Source organism: Choloepus didactylus, chromosome 14, assembly GCF_015220235.1.
Source record: "Choloepus didactylus isolate mChoDid1 chromosome 14, mChoDid1.pri, whole genome shotgun sequence".
NCBI lineage: Eukaryota > Metazoa > Chordata > Mammalia > Pilosa > Megalonychidae > Choloepus > Choloepus didactylus.
This window is the reverse complement of record NC_051320.1, coordinates 12,903,959-12,919,640: the sequence shown is the minus strand read 5'-3', so window position 1 is coordinate 12,919,640 and position 15,682 is coordinate 12,903,959. Positions and strand designations below refer to the sequence as shown.

Below are 15,682 nucleotides of genomic sequence, written 5' to 3'. Positions count from 1 at the left end.
GATGCTAAGCATGGGGTTGCCATATCGTCCTGCAACTCGGTTATTGTGTATATACGTGAAAGAACTGAAAAGTGGAACATGAAGGGACATTTGCACAGTGGGGTTTATGGTGTCAGTATTCACAATTTGCAGTGGATGGAGGAACCTAAGGGTGTATCAACTGATGAATGGAATGCCGATCTGTGAATGGATATTGAACTGATACAAGAAGGATTGAAGTTGTGAGGTGAATGGCCATTGAAGACAGTATGTTGAGTGAAATAAACCAGAAATAAAAAGAAAAATATTATAATGCCTCACTAATATGGACTAACTATAATGTGCAAATTCTGAGCGCATATAGGTTATCAGGGAAAGACTTATTGTAAAGATTCCTAGATTGTAAGCTCTTACAGCATTTACATCTATCCCTGAGCTGTAATGGTTATTTTGAACTCTGAGGTGCTGAGCTCTTTGTGTGTAACTTGGTCAGTCCCTGGAACTTTGGGTATCTGTGTGACACCTGAGACTCACAGCCAGAGCCTGGCAACTATGAATGACAGCATTACCCCATACAGCAAATATTAAAGAATCCGAAAAAAGAGATCAGACTTCAATTAGAGATATGAATGAAATGGACTTGGTTAGGACTAAGGTAAATCAGACTGAAGGGTAAAGGATGATATTGATGGCATTTTTGAAGCTTCAGCTTCTGTGTGGTACCAAAGGAAGAGATGTTTATTGGGTGCAATATATGTGTTATATATTGCATGTGTTACATATTTTTAACACATTATATAATTTGACTTGTATGGTCGGTTATTCAAACAACATAATTACACAGAGCCTTGATTGGGGAGTGAGGTCTGGTTGGTTTGTTCAGGTTAGTGTGTGGAGCCCCAATACATCCCAAAACAATTCTGGCAGAGAATGAAGATGTATTTGCAAAGCCCCATTGAGGAACTGTGGAAAAATGTGGAAATATTAAATTTCCACACCTGGGGAGTTAATGATATTTTCACAAGCATTGGGAGCTACCAAATCTGAAGGCTGAGCCCTTGATCTTGGGGCTTGCCCTTATGCAGTTTATTACTATAAGGGAGAGGCTAAACCTACTTAAAATGGTGCCTAAGAGTCACCTCCAGAAAACCTCTTTTGTTGCTCAGGTGTGGCCTCTCTCTCCAAGCCAACTCTGCTGTTAAACTCACTGCCCTCCCCCTACATGGGACATTACTCCCACAGGTGTGGATCTCCCTAGCAATGTGGGACATGACTATGGTGATGAGCTTGGCCCTGGCACTGGGGGATTGAGAAAGCCTTCCTGGACCAAAAGGGGGAAGCAAAATGAAACAAAATAAAGTTTCAGTAGCTGAGAGATCTCAAATAGATCTCAGATGAAAGGTTATTCTGGAAGTTATTCTTATGCATTACATAGATATCTCTCTTTATTTTTTAGTGTATTGGAATAGCTAGGAGGAAATACCTGAAACTGTTGTACTACAACCCAGTAGCCTTGATTCTTGAAGATGATTTTATAACTATATAGCTTACACTGGGTGACTGTGATTATGAAAACCTGTGGCTCCCATTCCTTTATACAGTATATGGACAGATGAATAGAAAAATAAAGACAAAAAGTAAATGAATAATAGGGAGGTACAGGGGGTTGGGATATTTTGGGTGTTCTTTTCCAATTTAACTTTTATTCTTATTCTTTTCTGTGTATGGTAAAGAAAATGTTCAAAAATTGAATGTGGTGATGAATGCACAACTATATAATGGTGCTGTGAACAACTGATTGTACACTGGGGATGAGACTGTATGGTATATGAATATGTCACAATAAAATAGAATTTTAAAAAATGGCACTGAAAGATCTCAACAAACCAATAACTAGTAAAGAGATTGAATCAATCATCAAACCCCCCCCCAAAAAAAAAGCCCAGGACCAGAGAGTTTCACAGAAGAATTTTACCAAACATTCCAAGAAGAATTAACACCAACCCTTGTCAAACCCTTCCAAAAAACTGAAGAGGAAGGAACACTCCCTAATTCATTCTACAAGGCCAATATCATCCTCATACCAAGGCCAGATAAAGATACCACAAGAAAGTTACAGACCAATATCTCTTATGAATATAGATGCAGAAATTCTCAACAAAATACTAGCAAGCCAAATCCAACTGCACATTAAAAGCATTATACATCATGATCAAGTGGGATTTAGCCCATGTATTCAAGGTGTGCTACTTTGAATTTCTTATGTACCCCATAAAAAGCCATGTTCTTCTAATCCAATCCTCTGGGGGCGACCTATTGTGGATGGGACCTTTTGATTAGATTGTTTCCATGGAGATGTGACCCACCTCATTCAAGGTGGCTCTTAATTACTTTACTGGAGTCCTTAAGAGAGCTGACACAGACCCAAACATTTGGAGATGCTAAGCTAAGAGATGAAGCCCAAAGTTTGCCCTGGAGAGGTTAAGGGGAACCCACGTATGTTTAGGGAGATGGCAACTGGAATCAGAAGCTGAAAACAATGCAACCTAGGAGCAAAGGACCAGCAGATGTCAGCCACGTGCCTTCCCAGCTGACAGAGGTATTCTGGGTGCCATTGGCCTTTTCCTTGAAGAAGGTATCTACCTCTTGATGCCTTAATTTGTACATTTTCATGGCCTTAAAACTGTAAATTTGTGAACTAATAAACCTCCATCGTAAAAGCCAGTCCATTTGTGGTATATTGCATTTCTGGAAGCTTTAGCAAACTGGAACACAAGGGCAGTTCAACATAAGAAAATCAATTAATATAAGACACCACATTAACAGAACAAAGGGAGAAAACCACACAATCATACAGATTGATGCAGAAAAGGTATTCAGCACCCCTTCTTGACAAAACACTTTGAAAATGAGGGCTAGAAAGAACTGCCTCAATGTGATAAACTATATATATGAAAAACCCACAGCTAACATCATATTCAATGGTGAAAAACTTAAAAGTTTTGCTTATGATCTAAAACAAGACAACAATGCCAACTGTCACCACTGATATTCAACATTGCATTGAAGGTTCTAGCCAGAGCAATTAGGCAAGAAAAAGAAATAAAAGACATCCAAATTGGAAAGAAAGAAGCAAAACTTTCCCTATTTGCAGATGACATGCTCTTGGAATCAGAAAATCCTGAAAAATCCACCAAAAAGCTCCTAGAGCCAATAAATGAATTCACCAAAGTGATAGGGTACAAAATCAACATTCAAAAATCAATAGTATTTCTATACACTAGTATTAAACAACCTGAAGAAGAAATCAAGGAAAAAATTCCATTTACAATAGCAACTAAAAGATTCAAATATCTGGAATAAATCTAGCCAAGGATGTAAAGGACTTGTACACAGAAAACTATACAAAACATTGCTAAAAGAAATCAAAGACCTAAACAAATGGAAGGACATTCTGTGTTCATGGATTGGATGACTAAATATTTTTAAGATTTCCATTCTACCCAAAGTGATTTACAGATTCAAATGCAATCCCAATAAAAGTTCCAACAACTTTCTTTGCAAAAATGGAAAAGCCAATCATCAAATTTATATGGAGGAGTAAGGGCCTTGGACAGCCAAAGCCATCTTGAAAAAGAACAACAAAGTTGGAGGACTCACACTTCCTGATCTTAAAACTTATTACAAAGCCACGGTAATCAAAACAGCATGGTACTGGCACAAGGACAGACATATTGACCAATAAAAATGAGTTGAGAGCTCAGAAATCAACCTTCACCTTTATGGTCAACCAATTTTTGACAAGGAAGCAGAGACCACTCAATTGGGAATGAACAGTCTCTTCAACAAATGATTCTGGGAAAACTGGATATCCATTTGTGAAATAATGAAGGTGGACCCCTGCCTCACACCATATGCAAAAATCAACACCAAATGGATCAAAGACTTAAATATAAGAGCCAGAAATATAAAAATCCTAGAAGAAAGCATAGAGAAGAATCTTCAGGACCTTGTGTTAGGCACTGGTTACTTAGACTTTATGCTGAAAACACATGCAACAAAAGAAAAACATAAATAAATGGAACCTCATCAAAATTTAAAACTTTCATGCTTCAAACAATTTTATCATGAAAGAAAAAGGACAGCCTACAGTATAGAAGGAAAGATTTGGAAACTATATCTGATAAGGGTTTAATAAAGGAATCCTTCAACACTACAATAAAAAGACAAACAACCCAATTAAAAAATGGGCAAAAGACTTGAATAGACATTTCTCCAGAGATATACAAATGGCCAAAAAGCTCATGAAAAGAAGCTCAACATCATTAACCATTAGGGAAATGTAAATAAAAATGAGAATGAGATACCAGTTCACACCTGCTCCAAAGGCTGCTACTTTAAAAACAGAAAATTTCAAGCGTTGGAGAGTATGTGGAGAAACATGAACAGTCATTCTTTGTTGAGAGGACTGTAGAACAGTGCAGCTGTTGTGGAAGATAGTTTGACACTTCCTCAGAAAGTTAAGTATAGAATTTCCATATGACCCAGCAATCCCACTTCTAGGTATATACCCAAATGAATTGACAGGAGGGACTCAAGCAGAAATTTGCACACTGATGTTCGTAACGACCTTACAATTGCCAAAAGGTGGAAGCCACCCCAGTGTCCATCAACCAAGAAATGGTATATACACACATATACAAAAAAAAAATTGTATATGCACACAATGGAATATTATTCAGTTATAAAAGGAATAGCATTCTCACATATGTGACCACATGGATGAAACCTGAAGAAATCATGTTGCCTAAAATAAGCCAGACACAAAAGGACAAATATTGTATGATCTCACCGATATGAAATAATTAGAATATACAAACTCACAGAGTCAGAATCTAGACTATAGGTTGCCAGGGGATGGGGTAGGTGCAGGGAATGGGGAGTTAAGGCTTAAAATGTACAGGGTTCCTATTTGGGGCAATGGAAAAGATTTGCTCATGGGTGGTGGTGATGGTAGCACAACACTGTGAATGTAATTAACAGCCTTGAATTACATATTTGAATGTGGTTAAAAGGGGAAATTTCAGGTTGTACAAATGCCACCAGAAAAAAAAAATTAAGAAAAAAAAAACCATAGAACTTCCCAACACAAACAATGAGCCCCAGGTTGAACCCTGAACTGGAGTCAATAGTACAATTATAAAAACATGCTTTTATCAATTGTCACAAGTGTCCCACACCAATGCAAGGTATTAATTTTAGGGTGGTATATGGGAACCCTGTACTTGATGCGTGATTGTTCTGTAAACCCATAACTTCTCTAATAAAAAAAAATAGCTGAAACACTGTGGTTAGGATTAAGAAATCATTCTATTGTCTGGACAATAAAAAATTTCAAAACATCTCCTTAGAGTTTTGTAACGGTTTCCATCACAGGGAATTTTAAAATGTACCTTTTTCTATTGCTGTGCATGGTCACAGGGTACTAGGCCTGAGCCTCCTTATGTGAACGGAATGCAGAATCACTCTCCCCATGTATGTGTGTCTGTCCGTCTCTCTCTTTTGTCCCTCTGGCAAACCGGAAATGGACAGGTCAGGAGGTGTCAACCCCCCTGAGGGAAAGCTGGGCTGTGTGGTAAGAGGTGGGGCTGCAGGCAAATGGCCCGAGCCCTGACTGTAGAGCAGGAGGAAGTCTCACTTCCTTGAGGGCCTCCTCCGCGGGCCTCTAGCTCTGGTTCTGCCCTTGGTGACACAGCTTCCCCATGGAAAGCAGAAGTGGTCACCCCCCCCCCACCCCAGACGGCCTCTCCATGACAAGCTTCTCCACTCCCCTTGCGCCAGCGGGGTCAGTATTTACAGGAAGATGGCATGCACCCCAAAAGCCCAATTGCCAAGAAGATTCCACTGCTTCATGGGAGGCAGAATAAACAGACTCATCTCTCCCAGTCTCGCCCATGCCTGAAAATGGGCCCCCAAGAGTCATCAAAGCTCCCAATCGGGGCATTTTCCTAATATGGAGAGAAAGAAGGGAAAGGAGAGGAACATTGGTGAAGAGTTTCCTGTAGGCATGGTTTGGGGTGAGAATGATTTTCGAGGCTGACAAAAAGGTGGGGATGGGACATGGCCAGGGCAATATTTGTCGTTGTTTGGGGGATAAACCGTAAAAAGGAAATGAGATGAGTGAGAGACCCTCCAAGTTACACAGATCAAGACTACAACTCAATCAAAGCTGATTCAGAAACAGCCACTCAAACTGATTTGGTAAACGTAACCTCATCTGTGGAATTCCTAGCATAACGTCATTTAGATATCTCACCATTATGAGCAATTAACACAGTTATAATGAGACTAACCCATAACCTTCTCCCCTGAAAGGTCAACTCATAGTGTTTAATTCATGGTTTGTAGAAGGTCTATTTATAGGCTTTATAAAGACAGTGGGGAAAGGGTTGAAGAGGGGAGTTAGAGAAAGGAGACTAGAAATATACTGAGGATGAATAAAGTACAACAAAATAAACATTTTGGAAGAGTTCTATACAAAAGAAAACTATATCCCAATTGTAAATACGACTTTCAAGAGGCAGCTCCATGGCAAATAAGGAGTATTGCAGCTTATTCAGTAATAAGGGAAGGTGAAAAGTACAGAATGAAGAAAAAGCTCTAAATGAAGGCTGTGATACCCCTTGCCACTTGTCAGCACAGTTGAGCCTTTTAAACACATCATCTCATCCCACGTAATTATTGAAACCTGCTCTTCTAACTTCCCAGAGAGCCCTTCCAGCTAACTTAAGCCAAGGATATCTAAACAAAGGTCCAAATCTTTAAACTGCACAGTCCAAATTTTCCAAGTCCCCAACTGGCCAATACTCATACCATTTTCTACACTTGGGCCTCTTCCCCAAATGGGAACTTACTCAAAATAAATTTTAGAAATGATGATAGACTGAGCTCAACATTTCACAATTTAAATGCCAGGAAACAAGACAGCTGTAAGAAATCTTTCAGTATTTCTGCCTGACCAAAAAAAAAAAAAAACCAACTCAACTTCCTCTTCCATATCCTTGTCTTCAGGGCCACCCTGAAAGGATGGGAGGCTGGTTGGTGTCTACTATGGAAGGGTTATGAGCTTAGAAGAGTGCCACGTTGGGAGCAGGTGCTCAGAAAACAGCACATATGTTTTCATGTGCATTCTACAGACCCCATTTTTTACTTTATATTTTCATCTCACGTGATGGTCTCCCTGCTTTCACAACCACACACAAGGGATCTCAGGTCCACGGAGGAGGAACTTCTAGTAAAGACTTAAGGGCAAAATTGCAAAATATTGCTTGGGCCCTTCTGGGTCAACCAAGCAGTCCAAGAGTTGCTCCTATAAAAGCAAGAAACAGACCCTCTGGCCATAATCAAAGTTCCCCACCATGCAAACAGGAAGCAGTGCCAAAAGGCACAGAAACTCCTCTCCAAAAGACAGCTCAGCCCCCTGCTACATGGAGCTATCTGCCGTGGGTCCTGAATATTAGCTGCTTGGTTCTGATAATTACCAGTCAATAAAACAAATTACCTAGATTTTTATTATGTTGCATATCTGTTACTGCAATAATTTTTAAAGACTGTTCATTAAGGATAAGTTAATTTCTCATTGTTTTTTAGTAACTGAGTTCCTACAACAAGTCTAAAGGTAAACAAGTGGGAAAAGCTCTAAAGTTGGAGCCAGAAAACATGCCTATTACTCTCATCCGTGCCACTGAACCAGACCTAGAACCCTGACCTGCCACCTGCCTGCCCGGCAGGGGCCAGGAGAGGTTGAAACGAAACCAAAGTTCAGGAAGCTTCAGAGTCCCTGGCAAGCAAAAGGTGTTAGCCCCATCATCACTAACAAGGGAGGTCTGAGATGCAGCTTCCGTCGTCAGACGCGTCATTGATCGCGTCATTGATCAATGTCATGACTAATGTCTGTGACCCCTCAATATCAATGCTAATATTGAGTATACGGAAGTAATTAAGATAATCAGTGCCAGTTAGCTGTAACAGTATTCCAGGCTGTGTGAATGTACACATTGTATTCTCTTTGCACCAATTTAAAATTAGTATAACTTTGTTTATGAATAATATGTCTTAATTTTAGTTCCATATATTAACTTGAACCAACTGAAATCCCAGATCTTTTGATGATTTATTTTTGAATACAAATATTCACTACATGGAATACATACATATACGGAATACAAATACATACATGACTTGAAAGTCACAAAACTGTTGACCCACTTTGCTGCTAAGGAAGCCACTGGAGATGGTGGGGGGGGGGGATATGACAAAGTCTCTACACAACCTTGGAACACCAATGGCTACAAGATAAAGTGGGTCTTTTGATTGGACATCCTTACCTTTGCAGGAGCCCCCCCCCAAACCAAGACCTCCCTCCCAATGATTCAAGAGACAGGTCCTGAGTGGAGATTCCCACTTAGTATTAGTACTGGGGTCACTCAGAGTCAACAAAGCACCCAAATCCCCATTTTAGAAACAAGACCCAGAGAGACAAGAGTCTTTGGATGCCTTAGGAAGCCAGCCTGTTTATCCATCCCCACATGTCCTTGCCCAGAGCAGGCCCTTCCTTCCTTCTTCAAGCCATCTCTATTGCATACCCCGTGTGTGCAGGGCACCAGGATGTCTTGGACAAGAAAAACAATGCTTGTCCTTCCTTGGAGCTTCCAGTGGAGTAGTGACCACAGACTACACACATGCAAACAAACCAGGAGGTGGCTTTGGTTACCACCATGAGGGAAATGTGGGCTGAATAAATAATGCAACCTACTTATCCCAAATTCCAGCTCCAGTCAATGGTGGATGGGACCCAAACTCAGATTTCCTGGCTCCGGTTTCCTCCTTGCTTACATCAGATTCCTCTACCTTTCACCTGGAAAGAGGGATCCCCACTTACATCCCAAGAGGACCAGCCACTAAGGGCCCTGGCCATAAAATTACTTCTCTTCAAGCCTCAACATGCTTACTGCCAAATGAAAACTGAGGCACTGAGTTCCACCCTTCCCCAGCAGAGCTTTCCTTAGCAAGGACTTCTAGAGTACTCTGTAAGCTCCTTTACTCTCTCAGTGCCCATAAGGAGTTGGCCCTGCTTTACGTGCTGACAGTACAGGAAGAACGTCCCTGCTCTCACCAACATACCCTCTGCTGTGGGCAGACAGCAAACAAGCCAAGTCAGCCTCCTTTACTGGCTAGTTCTTAGGGCGTCAGACTCCCGGTCCCTGCATTAAGGACAGTAAATCCCTCCCTTATTTTTTAAGCAGATGTTTTGGGACAGCAAGTTCCCATCATGGAGGATGATGGGTACATCAGACAAGTAGCCTTAGACTATAAAACCATCAAACTGCAAAGATCCAGGGACCCTCGTTTTTACTGACAAATTTATTTGCAATAAGTAATAATAACCGTGCCGCTACGGAATGCCTACTGGGCGCTGGGGCTTTACGCGCCATAGTTCAGGCGCTCTCTGACAGATGAGGAAACCACGGAGAGGGAGTTTCAGTAATGACCCTACTTCACCCACAGCTAGGAAACTGCAACGTCCGGATTCCAGGTTTCTGAGACGGCAAAAAAGTGGGGCAGATTTGGGGTAACTAAGACTTACACACCGGATATCCAAAGAAATGCCACACGAGCACGAGGCTATAACAAGATGCCAAGCCTCGGGCGGACGCCGACAGTCCGCCAAGATAACGGGCGACCGGGGAACCGGCGGGTACACCCTTCCCCACCCCCACCCCCACCCGAGGCGAGGAACGGCAACCCCTGAATTCTTAAAATAACCCTCCATTTCCTCTCCGCCGAGGCATCGGGCTGCCCATCTGCGGGCTGAGAGGCGCCGGCTCAGTGGGAGGGCACGCACCAGCTCCGCGGCAACCCCCGGACGTCCCGCTCCTCCCTGGAGCCACCAAGGAAGACAACTTCCCAGGCGGACTGGGAGAGGGCGGGCGGGCGGGTAGACATTCACCTCTTACCTCCAAAGACGCGGGGCCCTGTGTGGGGAGACCCGATCGCGCCCTCGGAGGAGTCCCTGCCAGAGTCCCACGCGCGCGCGCCGCGTGGAGAGCAGCGGTCCGCCGGGGCGCGCGGGGAGTGGCCCGAGTGGGGACAGCTGGCGGCCACCTGGGGCCTTGCGCCCAGCACCTCCCACCACGCCCCTGCGCGCTCCGCCGCGGGGCACCTGCCGAGCGCCCGCCCACGTCCTGGCTCCCCCGGGGCCCGGCCACCCACAGGTTGACGGCATCTGGTGCCCCGCACCCCCCGGTCCCCACTCCCGCAGCCCGCGCCCCGGATTCCCCCGTCGCATACTCACCCGCTCCAGGTGCAAGTTGCGGGGCGGCAGCGGCGGCGGCGGAGCTCCACGGTGACCCGGCCGCGGAGCGGGGACGCGACGGGGTGGCCCGGCCCGGCCCGCGTGGGGAGGGCGGCGGGCCGGGGCGAGGAGGCCGGCGAGGGACGCGCGAGTCGGGCCGAGGTGGCGCCGGGCCCCGCTGCGGCGGACGGGAGGCTACCGCGCGTCTGGCCCGGAGGCGCCACGGCGGGGAGCGAGCGGCGGCGAGGCCCCGAGCGGCGGTAGAGGAACTGGCTGTCGCCGGGCTCGGCCGAGAGGTCCCAGCGACTTCCTGGTGCTCGGATTTGCATACTGCGCCGGGAGGGCGGGGAAGTGACCGTTTGGCCCCGGCCCAAAGTTTGGGTCTTTGGTGCCGCCGTCGCGCGGAGCTTGGAAGGCAAAGAAACCTGGCGTCCCTGCGTGCAGTTTGGGAGAGTAGAACGCTCTCCCTGGAGTGAGACAGAAGCACCTTCCAGGGAGTTCGTCTGGAGAGCAGGGCTCTGGCCTGGTGGGCACGTCCACAAAACCTCTTTCGTCTCCTTTGCTTCCCCCCAGCCTGCTCCCCGGGGTGTTAGGAAGCAGGTTGCTCCTGGGAGCAGAGGGGGCGCTCTCTGAATCTTTCCAGCATTTGGAGCTCTCCAGCAAGAGCACGGGATGTGCTCCGGGCTCAGTGACTTCTTAATCCACACAGAGTAAGCTCCTTGAGGCTGTACACCGAGACGCACAGATTGCGGGGGAGGAGGGAAGTTGTGAAGTTCAGTTGATTGGCAAGTTACTCGGCTCCTCAAAGCCTCAGTTTCCCCACGGGAAAATCGAAGTAGGAATGCCTAGCTCCCAGGGTTAGTGGGAGGATGAAATGCCCTACGCACAAGGCTCCCGCTGTGATGATTTCGTTGCCACTGTCTCTGCATGGGGGCATATAGCACCGTGCTTGGCACACTGCCTCTCTGCGCTCATAGTCCAACTCTGTAAATGCCCCGTACAAATCCAAGATGTGAGATTTATGTCCGTCACAGTTCATGTTATAAACAGGATTTCACCCCTTAGAATCCCCAGATTGCATTACACTGTAGAATTTTCAAGGAAATAGATGTTTGCATTCATATAGCAAGCATTTACATAGCACTTAATGGGCGCCACACACTGTTCTAAGGGTTTTAGACATATTATCTTCTCTCCTTCACAGTATTCCCAAGAGGCTGGCCCCACCTGAAGAGGCTGCAGCTAGAGGGGGACACCCTGTAACACAGTTTGACACAGCAGTCATTTGTTACTAATAACGAAGCACTAAGGTTTGCAAACTACTTTCTTAAAAGAAAAAACAGAAAGTTATTTATCTGTATGATATTCACTAGTAGGCAGTTCAATTAGTTTCCTACTGAAGAGAAGGGGTGGAGTTACCATGGGAAGGTGTTAGGTGGATGGGGAATGAAATCTGTAATGGATCCAGTCAAGGAATTCACAACTCAAGGGTCCATATTTAGTCTTTATTCCAAAATGACTTCTTGAAAATATTGACCCCAAATTCAAGTGTTTACCATTATCAGTGAGTCATTGAAATTCTCTGGCTAAAGGCATGTGGCATCTTCTTGACCAAAAGGGGGATGTGAAAGGAAATGAAATAAGCTTCAGTGGCAGAGAGATTCCAAAACGAGCCGAGAGATCACTCTGGTGGGCACTCTTACGCACACTTTAGACAACCTTTTTTAGGTTCTAAAGAATTGGGGTAGCTGGTGGTGGATGCCTGGAACTATTAAACTACAACCCAGAACCCATGAATCTCGAAGACAGTTGTATAAAAATGTAGCTTATAAGGGGTGACAGTGGGATTCGGAATGCCATAAGGACCAAACTCCACTTTGTCTAGTTTATGGATGGATGTGTAGAAAAGTAGGGGAAGGAAACAAACAGACAAAGGCACCCAGTGTTCTTTTTTACTTCAATTGCTCTTTTTCACTCTAATTATTATTCTTGTTATTTTTGTGTGTGTGCTAATGAAGGTGTCAGGGATTGATTTAGGTGATGAATGTACAACTATGTAATGGTACTGTAAACAATCGAAAGTACAATTTGTTTTGTATGACTGCGTGGTATGTGAATATATCTCAATAAAATGATGATTAAAAAAAAAATAAAGGCATGTGGCAAAAAAAAATACGGTACAAAGTGTTTGGTGTTGGTTGATCCTCCTGGAATATCCTGTCATTGTCTCTGGTAAACTGTCTCTTGGAGTGAAGATGAAAGCATCATCAGGCAAACCGGGGCTTATGCCCAGCCCCACCACTTCTAGCTCTTTGCAATTGAGCATCCTAGCTAAACTCAGCTCTTTTCTGCTTTCCTGGGGGTGGGGGTGAGGGGTGGGAGTAGAGATCCTCATTCCCAGCTCTTAGGCTGTATTTGGACATCCTGAACACCCCCCACCCATTCTCCGTCTTCAGATTTCCTCCTTGCATTCCCATGTATCTTCCGTTTCTGGGAAGTTTGATTTAAAGCCCTCATTGATGACCTTTTTCTAGGACATCTATAGCATTTAAACTGCACAACATTCATTTGAAACTTGATTTAGGTGCTTGGCATTGCTTGCCTTTGTTTCATGGGTCAGCCTTCTCTCCCCCACTACTGGAAAACAGTCAACTCCTCTGTGGAAGGCATTGCTTCTTATATTATCTGTTTCCCCATGTACCTGGCATATGTTCTGTTAGGTGCTTTAAAGTGTATCATTGACTGAGTGACTGATGGGTTTCAACAGTGTTCTCTAAATTGAGTACAGAATGGAAGGTGAACGTCCAGAGGCAGATTGCAAATCAACCCTGCCTCCCTGGAAAGGGTGAGCGGGCTTTTCAGAAGGTGAGGAACATCCCTTCCCAGGAAAGAAGGGCGAAGCAGTGGAAATGGCATTGGCTGTGTATACAGGAACATACATTGTCCACTGGGAGGGAAATGAAATGCCTGCCTTCAAGCATATTATCCTTTCACACGGAGCCTCACCATCTGACGACTGATAGCAGCATTTACAACCAGGATTGGTGATTCTGGTGCCCACTTTGTTGTCGACCCCAAGGCACCTGTTCCTGCTGCCTCCTCCCATGGCCACAGTGTAGACTGTCCCCAGTGCCCCGTCCTTTTGGTACTCTTCTGTGAGCTTCCCTTGCAGGGTTCAGACTACTCAGTCCAAATCAGGCACCCTCACGGGTTGTTTGTAGAAGTGCCTGGCTGGCTTTGTGGAGGAGGTGGAGGGGACACTGATGAGACCCTCCACCTGAGCCCTGCACCCCCTTGGGCCTGGCGTACTGCAGACCAATGGCCCAAGTAGCCTGTAACACAGAGCAGAATGCCCAACTGTCTCTACGGGAGAATCACTGAGGAGCTAAAATAGTCCCATGCCCAAGCTGTACCCAACAAAGTCCCTGGGATGGTACCTGTTATCAGAGTTTTTAAATCTCCCTAGATGTTTCCAATGAACAGCCAGCATTAAAAACCTCTGGAGAAGAACCTCAATCAAACATCCTGGGAGATTGTGGCGTATATTTACCAAGCTAGTGGGTTTTCCTAATAAACCTTCTATTTCTTTCTATTGTATATAGGTGTCAATTAACACCTTGGGACAGAGAAATCAAAAAAGTTGTTTAAAGTGAGGACATCAAAAACATGATGCAAAAAAAACAAAAAACCTGTGCTAGGGATTTAATCATGTACTCCATCAAAGACACATTCAAGTTTTAATCCATTTTCCTGTGTGTGTGAACCCATTTTTAAGTAGTATCTTTGAATATGTTAAGATGAGTCAGGGTATGACTCATTTGTGCACAGGATATTCCTATTTAGGTGTAGACAAACTGAATCAGGCAGGCTTTAATCCATATGACCAGAGACCTTACAAAGAGAGGCAATTGGACATGCAAGGCAGCCAGAAGTCAGAGAAAGCCACAGGAGAAGACCAACAACACGACTGCCACCAGAACACTACTAACTCCAGGAGGAAGCATGGCTTTGCTGCCATCTTGATTTTGGACTTCTAGCCTTCAAAACTGTGAGACAATAAATACTTGTTGAAGCCAAGCCGTGTGTGGTATTTGTCATAGCGGCGCTGGCAAACTAAGACGATGTGCCTTAAACATTTTACTTGCACTTAACTATAAGATAACTTCATTCCCTTGCCAATCTCTCAGGTAAGGCCACCCACCAGGTTTCCTTTGAGCATTTATCCTCTGCTTGGCATTCTGCATCATCTTTCGTACCCAAACCACACCCAGGATACTGCAGTTCTGTCTGCCATTTGTAGCTCTGCAAAGTCATCTCATTGCTGAATTGCTGAGTCTTTTCAGCAGCTTGACCCATACCGAATTCATCAGAATTATTTGCTTTTCCATTTTACCCGTGACTCTTTCCAAATCTCAACTTGGTTGGCAGAGAAATAACTTTTTCACTCATATTTTTAAAGTTTCCGTTTAATTCAATCACACACATGGCACAAATGGCATAGAAACAACTGGCTTTTGGAAAAGTTTGCAAGTGTTCCATCGAGTAGAGAGACCCTTTGCTGGAGGGACGGAGCAGTATTTTACCAAGGGAAGGGGGGGATGTTGGTTCATCCAAAGTTTGATGGAGAGAGACTAATTCCTGAGGCATCCTTATGAATGGCTCCGAATCAATCCTTACAACCACTTACAAGCAGCGTTCATGGTTCATTTTCTACATTTTATAGATAAGATAACAGTCTCAAAAAGGTAAATGACCTGCCTACATTCACCTTTCAGAAGTGGCTCAGGCTGGATTCGATCCTCTTCTGTCTGTCTGATTGTCATCAAAGGTCACACTTGTTACTCTTAGATTACGTGGCTTCCCTGAATTTGGTTTCCTCAGGCTGAAATGCCACAGAAAAAGCTCAGTGTCCCCAAAGGCAAACAAAGTCGAAACTCACAAAGTCCTCCATTCTTTTATGTTATAAGGGAACAACCAAGCTAACTGAACAATGTAAAACTGAGCCAAGGTGAACTCGCTGCCCTCCCCACTACGTGGGACCTGACCCCCAGGGGTATAAATCTCCCTGGCAACGCAGGATGTGACTCCCAGGGATGAGCCTGAACTCAGCATTGTGGGATTGAGAACATCTTCTTGACCAGAAGGGCAGCATGAAATGAAATGAAATAAAGCTTCAGTGGCTGAGAGATTTCAAGTGGAGTCGAGTGGTCACTCTGGTGGACATTCTTATGCACTATATAGATAACACTTTTTAGGTTTTAATATATTGGAATAGCTGGAAGTAAATACCAAACACCAGCCCAGTAGCCTTGACTCTTGAAGACGACTGTATAACAATGTGGCTTACAA

General features: G+C 44.4%; 1 protein-coding gene across 4 annotated transcripts in view; it reads right to left on the bottom strand.

The window, feature by feature from the left end:
* LYN (LYN proto-oncogene, Src family tyrosine kinase) overlaps nucleotides 1-10,575 on the bottom strand; it is a 129,393-nt gene extending 118,818 nt beyond the window's left edge. For 2 of the 4 annotated variants that reach the window (XM_037802929.1, XM_037802931.1), the window contains exon 1: nucleotides 10,334-10,575. The gene's annotated coding sequence lies outside the window, so the exon portion shown is untranslated. Of the gene's footprint in view, nucleotides 1-9,995; nucleotides 10,274-10,333 lie in introns of those variants that run through there. The other 2 variants (XM_037802930.1, XM_037802932.1) reach the window with 2 other exon arrangements.
* Nucleotides 10,576-15,682: the final 5,107 nt, after the last annotated feature.